At 39.3% G+C, this 21,171-nt stretch overlaps 1 protein-coding gene and 1 pseudogene across 3 annotated transcripts in view; one reads left to right on the top strand and one right to left on the bottom strand.

The window, feature by feature from the left end:
- GLCE (glucuronic acid epimerase) overlaps positions 1–21,171 on the bottom strand; it is a 118,780-nt gene that overhangs the window by 61,806 nt on the left and 35,803 nt on the right. Inside the window, exon 2 of one of the 3 annotated variants that reach the window (XM_040493104.1) lies at positions 16,676–16,742. The exons of the other annotated variants lie outside the window; for them this stretch is intronic. The gene's annotated coding sequence lies outside the window, so the exon portion shown is untranslated. The remainder of the gene's footprint in view (positions 1–16,675; positions 16,743–21,171) is intronic. 3 annotated transcript variants of the gene reach the window in all.
- On the top strand, positions 6,487–7,178 carry LOC121041911 (peptidyl-prolyl cis-trans isomerase A-like; annotated as a pseudogene).

The raw sequence follows: 21,171 nt of genomic DNA, 5'->3' as shown, positions 1-21,171 counted from the left end.
TGGATCACAAAACAAACCTCTACAAACTTAAAAAAAATTAAAATCATACAAAGGATGTTATCTGCAATAAAATTAAACTAAATTATCAGTAACAGAAAGATAACAAGAGGGGCGCCTGGGTGGCGCAGTCGGTTGAGCGTCCGACTTCAGCCAGGTCACGATCTCGCGGTCCTCAGCCAGGTCACGATCTCGCGGTCCGGGAGTTCGAGCCCCGCGTCGGGCTCTGGGCTGATGGCTCAGAGCCTGGAGCCTATTTCCGATTCTGTGTCTCCCTCTCTCTCTGCCCCTCCCCCGTTCATGCTCTGTCTCTCTCTGTCCCAAAAATAAATAAAAGTTGAAAAAAAAAATTAAAAAAAAAAAAAAGAAAGATAAGATATTCTCCCAAGAGGAGGAAATTGCAAACACACTTGTAAGAAATCCCATGGATCAGAGGCAAAATAGAAAATACTTTGAAATCAACAAAAATAAGACACTACATCAAAATTTGTGGAATGCAGCTAAAGCAATCCTTAGAGGATAAGTTTTGGCATTAAAATACATTAGAAAAAAGAAAATCTAAAATTAACAATCTAAGCTTTCAGCTTAAGAGACTGGAAAAAGAAGAGCAAACTAACAAGTAGAAGGAAGGAGATAATAAAGAGCAGGAATCAATGAAATTGAAATTAATATTTAAAAAACCAATAAAACCTAAATTAGCTCTGTGAAAGATCAAGGCAAGCAAGAATGGTAAGACAAAAAGGGAGAAGACATAAATTCTCAGTACCAGTAGAAATGGGGAAATTTCACAATAGACTGTACAAACATTTAAAGAATAACAAGGAAATACTGTGAGCAAGTCTCTATGCACACAACTCCCTGAAACCATAAACTACTAACATTCACATACATTATTATGGATAAGCTGCACAGGCTGTAACTATTAGATAAATTGAATTTGTAGTTAAAAACTTGCAAAAGAAGAAATTCTCCAGGCCCAGATGTCTTCGCTAACGAAATCTACCAAATATTTGAAAAACAGATTAACTCTAGACTGATAAGACTAGCAAGAAATAAAACTGTCCCTATTTGCAAAAAACATTATTGTCTACTTAGAAAATTCCAAGGAATACAAACAAACAAACAAAACCCTCCTGGAACTAATAAATGAGGTTATCAAGGTCAAAATATACAAGGTAAACATCAATTATATTTATACATACTAAACAGTGAACAATTCAGAACCCCCAAAGTTTTAAAATAATGTTATTTAAAATAGTTCCATAGAAACAAAATACTTAGGTATACATCTGATAAAAAATGTACAGGATCTGTATGCTAAAAACTACAACATGCTGATGAAATACATCAAAGATGATGCAAGTAAGTAGAAGGATATACAGAGTTCACAGACTGGAAGACTCAAAACAGTAAAGATGTCAATTCTCTCCCAAACTGGTCTACATATTTAATTCAATTCCAATAAAAATCCCAGGATTTTTTGTTGTTGTAGACAAGCTGATTTTCAAACTAATATGGAAAGGCAAAAAATCTAAAATAGCCAAAACTATCAAAAAACAAATTTAAAAAAAAGAAAAAAAGTTAGAGGAACTATACAATCCAATGGATCAGCACAGTGTCCACAAATAGCTCCGCACAAACACAACCACCTGATTTTTGATAAAGGTGCAAAGATAATACATTAAGAAAAGGATAGTTTTTTGACAAACTGTGCTGGAACAACTGAGTGTCCAAATGCAAAAAAAAAAAAAAAAAAAAAAAAGAATGAATTTTTACCTAAACCTCTTATATTATACAAAAATTAACTGAAATGGATCATAAACCTAAATGTAAAATATAATACTATAAAACTTTTTACCTACCCCCCTCCCCAAAATAGGACAAAATTTTTGTGACCTAGGGCTAGGTAAAGAGTTGTTAGACATGACAACAAAATACAACCCATTAAACAAGAAGGGATACATTGGATTTTATCAAAATTAAAAAATTTTGCTCTGGAAATTTTTTTTTACCATAATATAAAGACAAGCTATACACAGGGAGATAATGTTTGTAAATTAAATATGCAACAAAGAATTTGTACCCAGAATAATAAAGAACTCTCAAAACTCAGCAGTAAGAAAACACTCCAATTTAAAAGAAAGAAAGAAAGAAGAAAGAAAGAAAGAAAGAAAGAAAGAAAGAAAGAAAGAAAGGAGAGAAAGAAAACAATCCAATTTAAATATGAACAAAAAGCATACTGATCAGAATGGTTAAAATAAAAAAAACATGGTAACACAAAATGCTGCCAAAAATGGAGAACAACAGGAACTCACATGCGCTGCTGGTGGGAATGAAAAATGGCAAAACCACTTTGAAAAACAGTTTGGTGGTTTCTTATAAAGTTAAATTTACACTTACACAACCCAGCAATCAAACTCCTAGATATTTACTCAGGCCAACTGAAAGCATATTCACACAAAAATCTGTATACAATTGTTTAATGGAAGCTTTACTCAAAATCACCCAAAACTGAAGGAACCAAGAGGTCTTTCAATGGGCTGTTTAAAAAGAAAATGACTAAAGGAAATAATTTAGGTGATACAAACAAATTTTATTTAACACTTTATGAGGTAGACAGTCACCCTTCCAACAACTGAAAATGGGGCAGAAGGCAGGAAGCTTTTATAGAATAAAGAATAAAGAACAAGGAAGAGAGAAACAGAAAGTACCCGACTGGCTAGAGCCACACAGTCAACCTCATTTGGGATGAGAAGGCCGAGGTGGCCTGGTAAACACCAGGGACTGGTTGACTAGAGATACCGTGTTTCTGGTCAAGCGGAGCTTTCACAGGGACACAGGTTTGCGGATGTGGCACCTAGAGCAGGAGCCTAGAAAGTTGTTTCAACGAGATGAATGGATAAAACAACTGTGGTAAATGCCTACAACAGAATACGCTGCAGGAATAAAAAGGAGTGAACCATTTGATTCATGTGACATGGAGAAAACTTAAACGCACTTTGCTAAGTGAAAGAAGTCAGATCCAAAAAGTTACATAGTATATGACTGCATGTGTATGACACACTGGAAAGGGCAAAACAATATGAAAATAAAAGAGATTAGTGGTTGTCAGGGAAGGGGGGATGTGGGAATGGCTGATTTACAAAGCAGGTATGTGAAGTGAGTCGTGAGTTGGGCAGCCCTATGGGACTGAGCCCTTCACCTGGGGAATCTGCTACTATCTCCAGGCAGATGGTGTCAGAACTTTAGTGCAATTTTGTGATTTATAACAAATACATACACTTGGTCACTCAGATGACCAAAGTATATTTCTCACATATATTTTGCCTTCATGGTTCCTGGCTCACTGTTCCAAAACTTCCTGAGCAATAAGAGCAACAGGAACATCCTTTGCTATGTTTGGTCCCTTGTTATTCATAACAGGCCCCTTTTTCCATCACAACTGGGTTTATGTTAATGAGGTGACTTCCATAAAATAACTAAGTAAGGATGGAGGCTGATTTCTGGAAGAACCAACCCCGTGATTAGGGGGTTGGAAATTTCAGTTCCACTCCCCACCTCCGGCCTGACCTCCAGGGAAGGGATAGGGACTGGAGGTGAATCGACTGCTAATGGCCAATGACTAAATCAATCATGCCTATGTAATGAAGCCTCCATAAAAAAAAAAAAAAAAAGAAGAAGAAAAAAGAAAAACCAGGAAGGGTTTCAGAGAACTTCTAGGTTGGTAAGCACAAGAGCGTTTGGAGACAGTGGTATGCTCCTAAAGGACATAGAGGCTTCGCACCCTTTTCCCATATCTCGCTCTAGGCATCTCTTCCATCTGGCTGTTCCAGAGCTATATTCTTTTTTAATAAACCAATAATCTAGTAAGTAAAATGTTTCTTTGGGTTCTGTGAGCTGCTCTAGCAAATTAATCAAACCCAAAGGAGGGGGGTCATTGGAACCTCTGATCTACAGCTGGAGGCTCAGAATCACTGGTGTCAACCTAGACTTGCAACTGGTGTGTATGTGAACTGAGGTGTGGGGTGGCAGTCAGTCAGATGGGACTGAGCCCTCAACCTGTGGAATCTGATGCTACCTCTGGGTAGATGGTGTCAGAATTTAGTTGACTTGTAAGTCACCCAGCCTGGTGTCTGAGAACTGCTTGTTGGTGTGGGGAACTCCTCTGCCCTCCACACCCACACATACACAAGTTGCAACTAGGTCCAGAACCTTTTAACAGAAGAATATTCAGAGTGATGAAACCGCATGGTACTGGGATAAGCGGATAATGACCCTGTGCCTTTGCCCAAACCCGCAGAACTGTACATTGTAAAAAGTGAACTTTAATGTATGCGAATTTTTAAAAATCCACTACGATATTAGGGAAATCTTAAGACAGAATGCAGTCTGTGACAAATGAATCTGACGGTACTGCAAATGAATGGCAAAACCCCACTGAAGAGCTCAGGAGGAAAATGAGCTGGTTTAAGTAACTTTGGAAAACCACATCTTAAGTGGAAACTTTAAGGCTAAATACAAAAGGGCCTATACATAAACACTGTAGTCTAGTTGGTAAGTTTATTTCTCATGAGAGTACTGGTTAATTCTGAATTTGCTTTTTACATGTATACTGGGGTGGAACAAGTAAGTAAACAGGCCAGGTTTCTCGTTCTCAGAGAAGTTACAGATAAGCTCAAAGGAGAAAGCTAGAATGAACCCTATGGTACTGAATGAGAGTCACAGACGCTGGTATGAACTTAACATATATGCTGCTTAATATATAATACAAATGGATAAATACAGAAACAATTAAAGATGTGTACAGACGCATCAATTAGCATACAGATGTTTAATTCCTACCTCTGTCCTCTGAAAAGGCCTAGAAAAAGTGACACCCCAATAAAAGCACCCCGACACTGGTCTCTAAACACCATTCTCCAATACCAGCTCTTACACCAGAGCTCAGAGAAATGCCTGATTCTAGGAGTAGGGTGGAGACAATACAAGATGAGTCTGGAGCATCTTATAGTGCCAGAAATCAAGGAAGTACTCAAAAAACGTCAAAGGGACACAGGGGTCAACGATGAAATAATTTTAGCAACAAAATAAATAACATAGCTTGGACTGTAAGCCAATGTATAAAGTAAGTGTACATAAGGACGTAAATGACTGAATGGATGACTGAATGAATGAAAGGGACAAACTTCCTTATGGAAGAATTCCTAATAATATATGTAGACAGACCCTCATCGATAAAAAGCATCCCCTTGAGCGCAGGCTAGAATTAGTGACTCACTTCCAAAGAACAGATGATGGATAGACAAAAAATAACTTCACAGTGTAGAAACCTAGCAAATACTACCTTAACCAAGTGATATTATCATATACTCCCTGATATGATGTGATGAGAAGGGAGGGCACTTTGCTATCATACCTTTGATATTCTTCCCTAAAACCATTAGCCTTGGTTTAATCATAAGGAAACATCAGATAAACCCAAACTGAGGGACATTCTCCAAAATACCTCACTAGTATTAGTACTCAAAACTATGAAGGTCATTAAAAGCAAGGAAAGACTGGGGCGCCTGGGTGGCGCAGTCGGTTAAGCGTCCGACTTCAGCCAGGTCACGATCTCACGGTCTGTGAGTTCAAGCCCCGCGTCAGGCTCTGGGCTGATGGCTCACTCCCCCGTTCATGCTCTGTCTCTCTCTGTCCCAAAAAAAAATAAATAAACGTTGAAAAAAAAAATTTAAAAAAATAAATAAATAAAAGCAAGGAAAGACTGAGAAACTGCCAGAGACCATAGGAGACTAAGGAGGCACAACAAATGCAATGTGGAATCCTTGGAACAGAAAAAGGAGACTACCGGGAAATCTGAGTTTAGAATCTGGAATTTGGGTAACATAAGGTACCAAAATTGGCTTCTTCGTTTTGGTTTTGTAAGATGTTATCATTACAGGAAGGTGGGTGACAGGTATACGGGGATTCTCTGTATTATCTTTGCAACTTTTCTATAAATCTAAAATTATCCCAGGGGCGCCTGGGTGGCGCAGTCGGTTAAGCGTCCGACTTCAGCCAGGTCACGATCTCACGGTCTGTGAGTTCGAGCCCGCGTCAGGCTCTGGGCTGATGGCTCGGAGCCTGGAGCCTGTTTCCGATTCTGTGTCTCCCTCTCTCTCTGCCCCTCCCCCGTTCATGCTCTGTCTCTCTCTGTCCCAAAAATAAATAAACGTTGAAAAAAAAAATTAAAAAAAAAATAAATAAAATAAAATTATCCCAAAACAAAGTTTCTATTATTTTAAAGAATGGACAAAAGACGTGGACAGACCCAAAGAGAATACGTGTATGGCAAAAAAACACGACAAAATGTTTGACATCATTAACTATTAGGAAAATGCAATTTAAAACCATTATCAGATATCGTTCCAAATCCATTAGAATGGCTGTAATTAAAAAGAATGACCACTTGCAGACACCGCAGCCCCAGAGCTGGTCATCCGCTCAGTCATGGTCAACCCCACCATGTTCTTCTTTCTTCAATTATCATTGTGGATGGTGAGCCCTCCAGCTGTGTTTCCTTTGAGCTGTTTGCAAAGTTCTAAAGATAGGAGAAAACTTCTGTGCTCTGAGCACTGGGGAGAAAGGATGTGGTTATAAAGGTTTCTGCTTTCACAGGATTTACGTGCCAGGGTGATGACTTCACATGCCATAGTGGCACTGGCGACAAGTCCATCTATGGGGAGAAATGTGATGATGAGAATTTCATCTTGAAGCACACAGATCCTGGCATCCTGTCCATGGTGAACGCTGGACCCAACGAACGGTTCCCAGTTTTTCATCTGCACCGCCAAGACCGGGTGGTTGGATGGCAAGCACGTGGTGATTGGCAAGGTGAAGGAGGGCATGAATATCGTGGAAGCCACAGAGGGCTTGGAGTCCAGGAATGGCAAGACCAGCAAGAAGATCACCACTGCTGACTGTGGACGAATCTAATAAATCTCACTTGTGTTTTATCTTAACTACCAGACATTCCTTCTGTAGCTCAGGAGAGGACCCCTTCACCCCCACCTGTTTGAAATACCCTGTCATCTTTGTGCTCTTGCTGCCGTTCTATAGGTTCCATATTTTTCCTTACTCCCCTCCAAGTTTAGCTGGACTGCAGTGTCAAGTTTATGATTATGAATTAAAAACTAAACAAACAAAAAGAATGACCGTACCAAGTGCCAGCAAACACAACAACTAGAACTATCACACATGGCTGATGGGAATACAAAGTGGTGCAACCAATTTAGAAACTGGCAATTTCTTACGAAGTTAAATTATACAATTACCAACAATCCCACCGCTATGCATTTACCCAAGAGAAATGAACACTCACATTCATAAAAGCCTGTACACAAATGTTTATAACATCTCTATTCAAAATAGCTACAAACTCGAACAATTCAAAGTCCTTCAATGAATTAAGGGATAGTGGTACTACTATTTTATTGCTACTACTCAGCAATAAAAGTGAATGAAATAATGTTATACAAAACAACTTAGTTCACATGAAATCTTAAGGCACTATGCTGAGTAAATGCATGTGTAACAGTGTCAAATAAATGCATGTGTAACAGTGTCAAATAGCTAAATACTCTATGATCCCATTTAGTGTCATTTTTGAAAAGACAAAACTAAAATGACAAAGTGGTTGCTAGAGGTTATGGGTGGAGTCGGGAGGGTACAAGCACAAAGGGAGAGCATGAGGGAGTTTATGAACTAATAGAACTGTCTGGATACGGACTGCGATGACAGTTACACTAACTTATACACGATAAAATTCATCATCTGTTCACAAAGTAAATTTTACTGCATGCTCACTTTAAAAATTAACTTCTGATACTTAAACAAATCATCTTTAAGTCATCAAGATTTTTCCAGGATGTTTAGTTTGGATTTTACTATCTGTAAAAATCCTCTTGTTAATTCTGGCTATTTTAACATAGAACAAATGACACATTTCTCAGCTCAGTCCTAACATGTAGAATCACTGGGGGATCAATAGCCTAGAAGACAATTCCTCTAGTCAGTGCATCACCTGCAAAGGAGTCTAATCTACCAACAATAACAATCTCACCTAATTGAAGAGTAAGTCCTGACGTGCACTTAATGGCATCATAAAAGAACATTCATTAATTTTTTAAAGAGAATACTTATTTATGGGGCCCCTGGGTGCCTCAGTCAGTTGAGCAACTGACTCTTGATTTCAGTTCAGGTCATGAGATGGAGCCCTTCAACAGGCTCCTCGCTGTATGTGGAGCCTGTTTGAGATCCACTTTCTCTCTCTTTCTCTCTCTCTCTCTCTCTCTCTCTCTCTCTCTGCCCCTCTTTCCCCCTGTTTCTTTCCCCTGCTCATGGTCTCTCTCTCTCTCTAAAAAAAAAAAAACTAAACTAAAAACAACTAATTAATTAATTAATTTTAAAAAAGAATATTGATTTATAGCCAGAGAATTCCAGGGAGGGGAAAAATGGGATTAATTCTACTTCCAATGTATTGAGAACATTCTAAAAATGAGAGAGTAAAACATAATCATTTGTTCCCGCATTTATTATCAGGGAAAATTAATTGTTTTATTTGATTAAGAAGAAGGTGAAGGATATAAATCAAGTGACATAATATTTCAGAATTCTACTCTTCTGCAAGAGTTTTACCTCAACTAATATAGTACTATTGTAAGCTTCCATCATACCATCCATACACATAGCACAAAACATTCAAATGCATCCACTCCAACAATTGGTTTAAATTTAAAAATCTAAGTCAAAAGGTACACCTTTCTGGAAAACACCTTTATTATTATTTACTCTATTTGATTCCTAGGTTTATCTCAGGTGTTATTTTTAAAAATCATATTTTGGCAACTATTTGATTTAAATAAAACTCACTGACTACTTGTTTTAAAGGATACAATTGCTCTCAGTTGTGCTAGTAAATTTAGCAACAATCTTAAAGTATAAAATTTTAAAAATATAAAATCTTAAAGTGTAAATTTCACTTTATACTTTATTTTCAAAGAACCAGAGATTTTTTTTTTTAAAAGCCAATCTCCAACTGCACTAATTTCAAGTGGAAAACAAAAAACTTCTGTGAGGAACAGTGTTTGCCTTAAGGCTTTTTGTTTCCCTGATATTACATTCAATTAGAAGTGAAATGGCCTGCTTCAAGAACTTAGGTTTATTTTCCCCAGAAACACATTTGGAAAAATATATGACTTACATCTGGAACCATATCCTTTCAAACTGAAGCCATTTGTGTGCAGTCACTGTAATAGTTCACTGAGGCCAGTTTAGTTTTAACACCCATTGACACAGTGCCTACTGCAAATCAGTCTGCTTAGTCCTCTATGTAATCTTCTCAGTAAATGTTCAATTTACTAAACAAAGGCTGTTTCAGTAATTCAGGTCTGACTTCTAAAGATGCAAATATACCTGTCAAAAGCTTTCAGTAAGTCAGTAAATTTCATCTCTGTGGCATTGCAAGTATTTAAGTCATTCCTATATGTTAATGTCCAAAACCATGGAGGGTTTTCCCCCTCTTAGAAAAATCAACAGAACCTCAGTCATTTTCATTATTGTAGTGTTATACTTCCAGCCCTCTTCAAATTTCCATTTAATAAGTTTTTGCATATGAACTAAAGCCAATAGGATACCACAGTTTCCAAGACACTGAAGCATCAAAGAAAAAAAAAAAAAAGGCTCACAGAAATCAACATTATCTATTAATACTTTAAAGATTACAGTGCATTGGGGCACCTGGGTGGCTCAGTGCGTTAAGCGGCCGACTTCGGCTCAGGTCATGATCTCAGGGTTTGTGAGTTCAAGCCCCGTGTTAAACTCTATGCGGACAGATCAGAGCCTGGAGCCTGCTTCGGATTCTGTGTCTCCTTCTCTCTCTGCCTCTCCCCTGTTCACGCTTTGTCTCACTATGTTTCTCAAAAATAAAATGTAAAAACATTTTTTTAATAAAAAATAAAAATTAAAAAAATAAAAGGTTACAATGCATTAAACCACATCTATAAAATAAAAGTAGCTATCACCTACCTAGACCCACATTAATATCGCTCAAACTTAACAGGACAATAGCCATCTCAACTTAAGCAAATGAAATGAATTTTCTAGCCACTGTTCCAAACTTTCTTTTATCAGAAATGAAATTTTGTATAAATATACTTAGGCTACTTGTTTGGAGACATGAAGAGTCATATGGATAAGAAATCATCCATAAGTAATGTTAAATTACCAAAGAATCATGAAGGAATTTTAGTTGGAAAGCTGTGTACTGACATGAAGAAGATGCCCTAAGACCCCATATGACATTTACACTTTGTAGTCCAAACCTGTGTAACAAATATATTTAACCACTTGCCAACAGTTCTGATAAGATCTGTGATGATCAGGTTTAAAATTAATGCTGGTATATGATCTATAAATCTTACATACCTACGCTTACTCCAATCCATCATTACTAGAGTTCCTCATTGCTGCTTTGGGATATTATATAGCACAGAATAACCTTGACCATCACTGAAAAAATTAAGAATTGGCTTTAAAAGTCTTTGAACAATTGGTAAGAATCCCATGGTTTTTCACAAAACTTAGACTGACACTTGGCACATAGTGGGAGCACAACAGGGAGTTGTATATGAAGAAGACAGAGCTCTAGGAGTAGTACACAATCTCATGATTTTAATTTATTTTTACTCATTTATTTATTTTTCTTTCATTATTTTTAAAAGCTATCCATCGGGGCGCGCCTGGGTGGCTCAGTCGGTTGGGCGGCCAACTTCGGCTCAGGTCATGATCTCGCAGTCCATGAGTTCAAGCCCCGCGTCGGGCTCTGTGCTGACAGTTCAGAGCCTGGAGCCTGTTTCGGATTCTGTGTCTCCCTCTCTCTGACCCTCCCCCATTCATGCTCTGTCTCTATCTCAAAAATAAATAAACGTTAAAAAAAAAATTAAAAAAAAAAAAAAGCTATCCATCCCCAGAAAAGCCATATTGAGAAATTTATTTTAATGTGCTTCTGGGTTGGCAATTCACTATCTATTGATGCATATAGGGCTTAAAACAACAGCTGAGGGGCGCCTGGGTGGCTCAGTCTGTTGAGTGTCCAACTTCAGCTCAGGTCATGGTCTCACAGTTTGTGGTTCGAGCCCCATGTTGGGCTCTGTGCTGGCAGCTCAGAGCCTAGAGCCTGCTTCAGATTCTGTATCTCCCTCTCTTTGTCCCTCCCCCACTCATACTCTGTCTCTGTCTCAAAAATAAACATTAAAAAATTTTTTAAAAAAACAACAGTTGATTTTTTTTTTTAATTGGGTAAGTATTTCTAGCTGTTGAAACCTGGAGGAAAAAAAGCAAAAGTGCCAATTTAGATGATGACAGCATTTATAAAGCTATCTTTAGCACTTTGAAGTTTTAACTCAGAAAAGATGGGAGTCCATGATAATTCTTAAGGCCTTTTAAAAAATTCTTCAGCAGGTATCTGATTAAATCTTAAATTGTCATCTGAGTCTGGATTGATGAACTCAAAATTCCTCACTGCTTCTGGAGTAGAAAGTATTGGAAAAGAGAAAGAAGTCAGGTTCCTACCAATGCAAAGGAAAACCGAAGTAAGCCGTTGTGAACGGTATCGGTTAAACCCTATTCTAGTGTGGCATGATGAAAGGACCACAACAAGGGACACTAAGACCTGCTTTCAAAGAACTTACATAAACACGAAATACATGAAGAATCCTTTATAAAGCACTGCTGTATCTGTTTTGCTTGTTTTTTTATAAGTAAACTGCTGTACACATATAGGCAAGGCAGGGAATGTGTCTGGTCTTTTCGCCACAATAGCCCCAGTGCCTACTGCAATGCCTGGCACAGTGTAAGAAATCAAAAATTATTTGTTGGACAAATGAAGACTTTCAACAGTTATGTCAATACTGACATTTGGTTTCCTGGACTCTAGTGACCTAGCCCCTTTTGACAGACAGAATGGTCCTTCAAAGATGTCCTTGCTCCTTTCTCTCCTATCCCCAGCCTAGCTTCCCTTACATGGCAAAAAAGGCTTTCAGTTATAATTAAGATTATGGATACTAAGATGGGGAGATTGTCCTAAATTATCCAAGTGGATCCAATCGAATCAATCACAAGAGTCCTTAAAAGCGGAAGAGAAAGACAAAAGGTGGCATCAGAGAGGTGAGACAGAAGAGGAAAGAGGAAATACCGGAAGTGTGAAACAGAGGTGACCATTGTTGCTGGCTTTGAGAAGAGGGGTAAGAATGTCACAAGCCAAGAAATGAGGATGATCTTTAGGGGCTGAGAAGGGTCCTCATCTGACAGCCAGCAAGACAACTGGGGTGTCAGCCCAACAACTGCAAGGAAAAGAATCCTACCTCCAGCTCCAGGCTCTGAGCTGTCATCACAAATCCCGATGTGGAGCTTGAACCCACAAAACATGAGCTCAGGACCTGAGCCAAAGTCGAACATTCAACCAACTAAGCCACCCAGGTGCCCTGAGAGTCTGACTCTTGATTTCAGCTCAAGTCATGATCCCAGGGTCATGGGATCAAGCCCCACTTTGGGCTCTGTGCTGAGCGTGGAGCCTGCTTAAGATTCATATTCATATTCTCTCTCTCTCTCTCCCCCCTGCCCCTTTCCCCCACTCATGCTCTCTGTCTAAAATAAAAAAATTTTAAGCTATAAAAAAATACACCCCCCCTTTAACCTCTACTCTAGCACCCTGTCCTCCTGCCATCACCCTGACACTACTCCAATAAAAGATCTAAAATCTTTAAATGCTTCAATCTGATCAAATCTCCTATTAACTTTTATTCATGTTGCTCATACTTGTCACGATAAAGGAAATATCTTGTTTGAAGGAAGGGATACCTTGAAACAAAATGTGTGGTTCACCAATCACAAATTCTATTTTCTAGTTACAATGTTCAGTCAGCATCCTACCAGAGTACATGACTGCCCCCACTGAATGGTTATAATAAAACTGCAAATTTCACATTCCTTGCAACATGCAGTACCAAGGACATATACCGAACTGTGTTATTAAACAACCAGTATGTCAAATCCTGACTGACTTACCTTCGAAGGAAAAGCCTTTTGTTTTTAAATCTGGAACCATTTCTTTGCCTCTTTATATTTATACACTTGCTCTAAAATATTAAAAAAAACCCAACCTCATAAACAATCTGTTTAATAGTAATTAGCATTTTATCTAGTTAAAACAACAGCAGAGCGTGCCACAACACAGATGGCAAAAGACTTTCTCCTTGCCTGATCAGTGTCAAAGAACCATTCTCCTATTTCACGATCAGGAAGAATTTTGTTATAGGCTATCGCATTTATAGCACACACACTAGTGAGTGAAAAGACAGCTTTATTAAGAAAGCCTTCGTTCAGCAGAACTCTTGGCTATTTCTCAATGTAAAGATTTTTCTTACTGCCCAGATAAAACCCAGCCAAATATATGATTAAGGAATCAGAATGGACGGAAGTCTGTACTATTGATTTCATTCTGGTTCCAAGTCCTTAAGCACACTAATTCCTTATGGAACAGGTTCCCAAACTTGGAGCTTTTAAAAATCCCAATGCTCAAGTTATACCCCATACCAATTAACTCAGAACATCTGGGGGCGCCCTGGGTGGCGCAGTCGGTTAAGTGCCCGACTTCAGCCAGGTCACGATCTCGCGGTCCGTGAGTTCGAGCCCCGCGTCGGGCTCTGGGCTGATGGCTCGGAGCCTGGAGCCTGTTTCCGATTCTGTGTCTCCCTCTCTCTCTGCCCCTCCCCCGTTCATGCTCTGTCTCTCTCTGTCCCAAAAATAAAATAAACGTTGGGGAAAAAAAAATTTAAAAAAAAAAGAACATCTGGGGATGGGGCAGGCATAAGTATTCTAAAAGATCCCTAAGTGGTTCCAGTATGATGATTAGCAGTGTGGCATGGTATGGTGCACTGAATGGAATCAGAGGCCTGGGATCTGGCAGTGGGCCCTGCTATGAGCAAGCTTGGGCACATCAATGACTGGGTAGCCATTTCCTCATCTATAAAAAGGTAAGACTGGGTAACTTATTGCTAATATCAAACATGTTATGAGTCTATGATGAGATTCCTTAGGTCTCTCCTAAAGATTAATAAACTGCCTCAATTTTAAACTCTCCCACCCCCCAACAAATCCAATCCATGATCTGATACTTTTCCCAGCCTGTTAAGAGCTTATTTTTGTAAATAAAGATTATTTTAGAGTAGGGATCAAATTTAGCTCTTCAACTGCTCAGATTTTGATACACCATTATGTCTATCCAGGTCATAACATAGTATATGGACTGGGAATGACTGGGAAGCTTGAATTACCTCAAAACACCACTTGTTATTAGACTACTTCTTGAATTCCCATTAAGTTATATACACGTATTCTGGTTTTCCTAAATAGCATTCCTGGTTTTGTTTAGGTCACAGAGGTGTAACAGGATTTTAACTTTTCACTGATGTTAGCTCATTTCAAAGAAGGAAAGCATCAAGGACACTGGCCGGAAACATGCGTTGGGAGAACTGCTGAGGAGTGGCTGTTGCTGGACAGTCTCAAGCAGAGTTCCCGCCTTCAGCCAGACCTCTTACAAATGTACGCCACCAGTGATGAGGCTGCTTGAGAAAAGACTGATCCACTCAACACGTTAAGCACTTCATAGAACGAGGGTTTGGGGACTGGGTGGCAGACTTCTAAAACGGACCTCCAACGATCCCTGCACTCGTGGTACTCACACAATTGTATAATTACCTGTTCCTCTGAGTGTGGTCTGGGCCTAGCGACTTCCTTCGAAAGAACAGAATATGGCAAAAATGATGGGCTGTAACTTCTGTGATTAGGTTAAAAATGATGTCCTTCTTGCTAGTATTCTCTTCTGCTGGCACTCTTTCTTGCCCTCTTCCTTTCCTGCTCTGAGGGATACTCAACAGTAAGATCCATGTGACGAGGGACCAAGGGAGGCCTCTGACCAACAGCCTAAGGAGAAAATGAATCCTGCCAATAAGCACGTGAGTGAGCTAGGAAGTAAACTTTTAGATGAGACTGCAGGCCCAGTCAAAACACCAATTGTAGCCTTCTAAGAGACCCACCTAAGCCATTCCTATATTCTTGACCCACAGTGAGATAGTAAATGTGGTTGTGAGCTGCTAAGTTTTGAGGCAATTTATTATGCAGCAATAGACAGAAAATACAGGCACAGAGCAACGAACACAAACACTGTACTGAAGGAACTAAGGGTTGAATAATGAGTAGGACCAAGGTATCAACAACCTAGTAATGGATAAGGGACACGTAAGTAAGCGTGATAAAGTGTTTTAAACACTCTGACAGAAGTAAAAATATGCAGGGTACAGTAAGGACATAAGAAAGGGTTTGTTTTTGGAAGGGCACAGGCAATGAAGTTCTTTAAAACAGGAATGTGAGTTGTAAGCATGAAATATAATGGTCAGTTTGAGAAACTACATGTAATCTGTTAAATCTGGAACATAGAGGGAAGAGATGATTATTAGTCCTCCAACTTCAAAAATGTGCAAGCATTTATGGGTAGCATAAGACTCAAAGAGGTCTCTAGTATTGTATGCTAAATTTATACTAGTAAACTCTCAACCTCCACTAGATTACAGAACACCATTATGTAATATCACTAATTATGAATAAATGATCCATGCTCCAAGACAGGACTTGGCCAGGGCCAATCCTTCCATCCGTATACTAGATCCCCATTCCCTTCCACCTATACAAGGAAACTGCTCCAGCAATGACCTCTTCTCTCTACTGCATTGTCAAATATTCCCTCTCTACTGGATCATTCCCATCCCATATTTAAAAACAAAAATAAACCCACTCCCTTAACTCTACATGCCATGTGTACATAGCTCCCCCTTTATGATAAAATTCAAAAGTGTTGCCAATACTCACCCTCTCATCTCCTTTTGAATCCCTGTCAACCAAGCTTCTTTCTCCACCTATTTGTCGAACTTGCCCTTAATAAAGTCTATAATGACTCCCACACTGCTAATACAATCATTAAGTCTCAGTCTTCCTCTTATGTGTGGCCAACAGCTGATACAAACAATAACTCCTCCCATAAGAAACATGGCTCCCAGGGCACCCCACTGTCCTGGTTTTCATCTTTCACATTATCTTTTGCTAGTTCCTCATTTCTCTATTCTCTATCTTCTGAATACATAATGTTCTAGACTTGTCCTTGGACCTCTTTTATGTAACTTATAATAAGAAATATATGCTCCATTTCTGGCACAAAGCTCCTAAAACTCCTGGAATTTTCTAAGAGACAATAACAATAAGGACATCTTTTGTTGTGTTAATGAGAGGACTTTTACAAAGCACCTAAAGAAGGGAGTTGGTTACCAGGAGAACCAACCACGAAATCTGAGGGTTGGAACTGCAGTCCCACCCACCTGCCATCTGGGAAAACAAGGGCAAGGGGCTGGAGGCTGAGTCAATCACTAACAGCCAATGACTTAATCAATTGTGCCTATGTAATGAAGCCTCCATAAAACATACAATAGGAAGGGTTTTAAGAGAGCTTCCAGGTTGGTGAACACATGAACCTCTGCAAAGAGTGGGGTGCTCCTCGAGGGCACAGAAGCTCTGTACCCTTTCTTCATACCTTGCCTTATGCATTTCCTTCCATCCAGCTGTTCCTGAGTTATATCCTTTTATAATAAACCGGTAATCTGTAAGTAAAGTGTTTAAGTTCTGTTAGTCACTCTAGCATAAATTAACCAAACTCAAGAAGTGGGGAGGGGTCACTGGGAACATCTGATTTGTAGCTGGTGGGTCAGAACCACAGGTTAGCAACCTGGACTTGGAACTGGCATCTGAAAGGAGGACTGAGCCTTTAACCTGTGGAATCTGATGCTATCTCCAGACAGAACTGACTTGTAGGATATCCAGCTGACACCCAAGAATTGCTTGGTGTGGGGAAAAAACCCACACTCTGGAACTGAGTACAGAATAGTATAGTACTTCTATCTACATTCACTCCCTAAGTGGTCTCCTCCAGTCTGAAGACTTTAAATACTATCTATAAACTGATGACTCCCCCAATTATTTACTGATAAAGAATTATTCTTTCTCCATAATTGTCCTCTAATACATCTAAACTTTCTACTCAACATTTTTAATTGGACATTTAATATGCCTTTCTTAGTATTTTCAAAACCAACTCCTGGGGTGCCTGGGTGGCTCAGTAGGTTGTGTCCAATTTTGGCTTGGGTCATGATCTCGCAGTCCGTGAGTTCAAGCCCCGCATCGGGCTCTGTGCTGACAGCTTGGAGCCTGGAGCCTGCTTCGGATTCTGTGTCTCCCTCTCTCTCTGCCCCTCTCCCACTCCCACTCTGTCTGTCTGTCTGTCTGTCTCTCTCTCTCTCTCTCAAAAATAAATAAACATAAAAAAAAAAAAATAGGGGCGCCTGGGTGGCTCGGTAGGTTGAGCGTCCAACTTCGGCTCAGGTCATGATCTCACGGTTCGTGAGTTCGAGCCCCACGTCGGGCTATGTGCCGACAGCTCAGAACCTGGAGCCTGCTTCAGATTCTGTGTCCCCCTTTCTCTCCGCCACTCCCCTGCTTGTGCTCTGTCTCTATCTTTAAAAAATGAATAAACATAAAAAATATGTATAAAAATTAAAAAAATAAAAAATAAAAAGTAAACCAAACTCCTAATTAACCTCACCACCATCCAACCCACAAACTCGCTCCTCTTCCAGTCTTCCACCTAGTAAATGATAACTATAAGCTTTTACTAGCTCAGGCCAAACATCTACTGTTAGCCCTGCTTTCTCTCTCCCTTTTAGTTCTTATCCATCAGCTGAGTTCTTATCCAAAAACTGTTGGCTTCTCTTTTAAAATAGAATCATAAATTAAATAAACAAACAAACAAACAAACCATTTTTCACCATCTCCACTGCTACCAAGCACACACAAATTATTGCAATAGTCTCCTAAATGATTTATTTCTGCCTCAAGCCATCCACTTGCCTACCAGTGGTGATCCTTTCCAATCCCCATGCCTCCCAACATTCCCCCTCCCCTTTCCACCCTTTATTGTTCTCTATAGTACTTATTGCTATCTGCCATCCTATGTATTTCATCTGTTATCTTCTGTCTCCCTTCACTAGAATGTAAGCTCCACAAGAACAGGAATTTCTGTAATGTTGTACACTGTTTCGAACGGTGCCTGACAATAGTAGGCATTGTATTAATATTTTTGTTTGATGAATGACTGAACCAACCAAGGGGATTCTCTCACAGATCCATTCTAATATAGGGAAATAATCTCAATAATTTCAAAGGTACCAAAATATTACATTCATATTTCAATCATTGTGATGTAAGTTCTGGCAGTTTTAACTCCCTAATTATATTCATATTGGGCTCCCATTAGTTTGCATTCCCCTGGATGCATACTAATTATGTGGGGAAGAGAAGTGCAGAATGATCTTCAACAACAAGGAGAACCCAGATTGATTTTTAAAACTAATTTTCCGGGGCGCCTGGGTGGCGCAGTCGGTTAAGCGTCCGACTTCAGCCAGGTCACGATCTCGCGGCCCGTGGGTTCGAGCCCCGCATCAGGCTCTGGGCTGATGGCTCAGAGCCTGGAGCCTGTTTCCGATTCTGTGTCTCCCTCTCTCTCTGCCCCTCCCCCGTTCATACTCTGTCTCTCTCTGTCCCAAAAATAAATAAACGTTGAAAAAAATAATAAATAAAATAAAAAAATAAAATAAAATAAAACTAATTTTCCAGGGGCGCCTGCGTGGCTCAATCAGTTGAGCATCCGACTTCAGCTCAGGTCATGATCTCGCGGTCTGTGAGTTCGAGCCCCCCGTGGGGCTCTGTGCTGACAGCCCAGGGCCTGGAGCCTGCTTCGGATTGTGTGTGTGTCTCTCTCTCTCTGCCCCTCCTCCACTCATGCTCTGTCTGTCTCTCTCTCTCTCTCTCTCTCTCAAAAATAAAAAAACATTAAAAAAATTTTTTTAATAGAACTAATTTTCCATAGATAATCAAAGTGTAGGATTGCAAAGTGTAGGATTAGAGGAGACGTTACGTAAAAATTTCAAATTTTACTAGTACCAACAAAAACTACTTTAAGGTTTTATAAATTTTTTCATAAGTAATTTATAACCTTTGCCTAATATAATACCACATGTTTTCCATCTGTACTCCAACCTATATTTTCCTTTTTCTAAACTATCTGTGGCAAAATAAATAAATAAATAAATAAGCTATTTAGATGAAACTAGACTTACAGATTCTAAAAGATAATAACAGGACTTGACTGAGCTAAAATAATATATTATTACACTTGTATTTGTATAATGTTTTACACATTTTCCAAAATGCCTTCACACCTCTATGATGATCTTCATACTGATATGTACAATAAGTAAGCAGATATTAGCTCACTCTCCCCTACCTCCCACATACTTAAACATACCATACAGATGGAAAATTTTGAGTTTTAATGAGATTAACTGACTTGCTCAGGGGCACAAAGCTATTTAAGTGGTTCAACCTGGACTGTAACCAAGTTCTTTCAAATCCAAGTCTACTGTTTTCTATCACAACATATTACCTCACCCAGTGATTAAAGAAAGGTACCACTGCCTAAGTCTACAAAACTTGACTGTAAAAGCGTCTTCCTTCAGGATTGGGCATTTTCACATTCCAACCTATTATAAAATGCTTTGCAGATGACACAAATGTGCAAACATTCCTACAGGGGAAAAAAAGGAGAAAAAGCCCAAGAACCAGTAAAAATCAAGTAAAGAAAACTCAGTCTCCAAAGCAGTAGTAAGATGAGATTAATATTCTCTGCACACAAGATCAAGGTTTTCGAACAGTTCAACTATCAAACAGATACTTAATACCACTCAGCCAGAGGTAGATGTTTAACAGGGGCCATTCCAGGTAAAAATCACTTATTACGGCTAGAACTCATAGTAGGTCCCTATCTGAATAACCCTGGAAATCTGGAATGAAAATAAGAAGAATGAATTCTTTTTGCCCTTCTCCCCTACAGCTTAACTCAGGTTTAGATCAACAAGTGCTTCCATGACTCATTTCATCTGGACTTCTTCCTGGTTTCCTCTAATATTTAAGATGAGGAGAGAGAGGAATTCCTTCATCATTCCAGCTGTACCCTAAAGCAATTCAAAAGTGGGTCAAGAGTAGAACTCAAAAAAGAGTACATTCCGTGTGAGATTAAAAGCTTTGTTCTTCCCATCACCAGAACCTAACTGTGTGTCTCTGACCCATATTAAAAGTTCTTCTAGGGAACACCTGGTAGCTCAGTCGGCTGGGCATCTGACTCTTGATTTCAGCTCAGGTCATGATCTCACTGTGTTTGAAATCGAGCCTTGCATCAGGCTCTGCACTGAAAGCACGGACACTGCTTGGGATATTCTCTCTCTCTCTCTCTCTCTCTCTCTCTCTCTCTCTCTCTTCTTTCCTCCCTCCCTCCCTCCCTCCCTCCCTCCCTCTCTCTACCACTCCTCTGTTCATGCTCTCTCTCAAAATAAATAAATAAACATTAAAAAAAAAAAAGTTCTCCTAGTAGAAATCTAGATTCATTTCTGAAGCCAAGTCAGGCATACTCAGGCCTCTCAAACTACAAATATGCCTGCAAGCTCAGTGGGCAGTAGCACACAGGAATTAACAGAACCTGGCCTAGGTAGGGAGAGCCACTCCTTTCTACGACCAGGACAGACTAACCTAAAAATAGGTAAGAATTAACCACACACGGTTTGGTTCTATGAAAGAATATTTGCTACCACAGATACTCTCCTTTCTTCCATTTCAGTCAATACCTAGGGACTGACATGTCACATCAGACTTTATTTCCAGTTCCTTCAAGAAAGTAATGGCTGGTGAGAAGTTAAAATAATTTAACTATGTAGGTTAAAAAAAAAAAAAGTTAAAACTACTCTAAAAGAAATATGTAATATAGTTAATAGTGATTTGGGACCTACACCCTAAGTAATGAAAACGATCTTTGGTCTGGATTATCCCTTGCAAAGCCTGAAATAGAGTAAGACAAGCTAGGTACCTAGAGCACAATATTTAAGGAGGCAATGGGAAGTGCAGTACTGGTACCTGAGAGTGAGT

Source organism: Herpailurus yagouaroundi, unplaced genomic scaffold, assembly GCF_014898765.1.
Source record: "Herpailurus yagouaroundi ecotype Mexico unplaced genomic scaffold, PumYag 184, whole genome shotgun sequence".
Classification (NCBI taxonomy): domain Eukaryota; kingdom Metazoa; phylum Chordata; class Mammalia; order Carnivora; family Felidae; genus Herpailurus; species Herpailurus yagouaroundi.
This window is presented reverse-complemented; position numbering and strand designations above follow the sequence as displayed.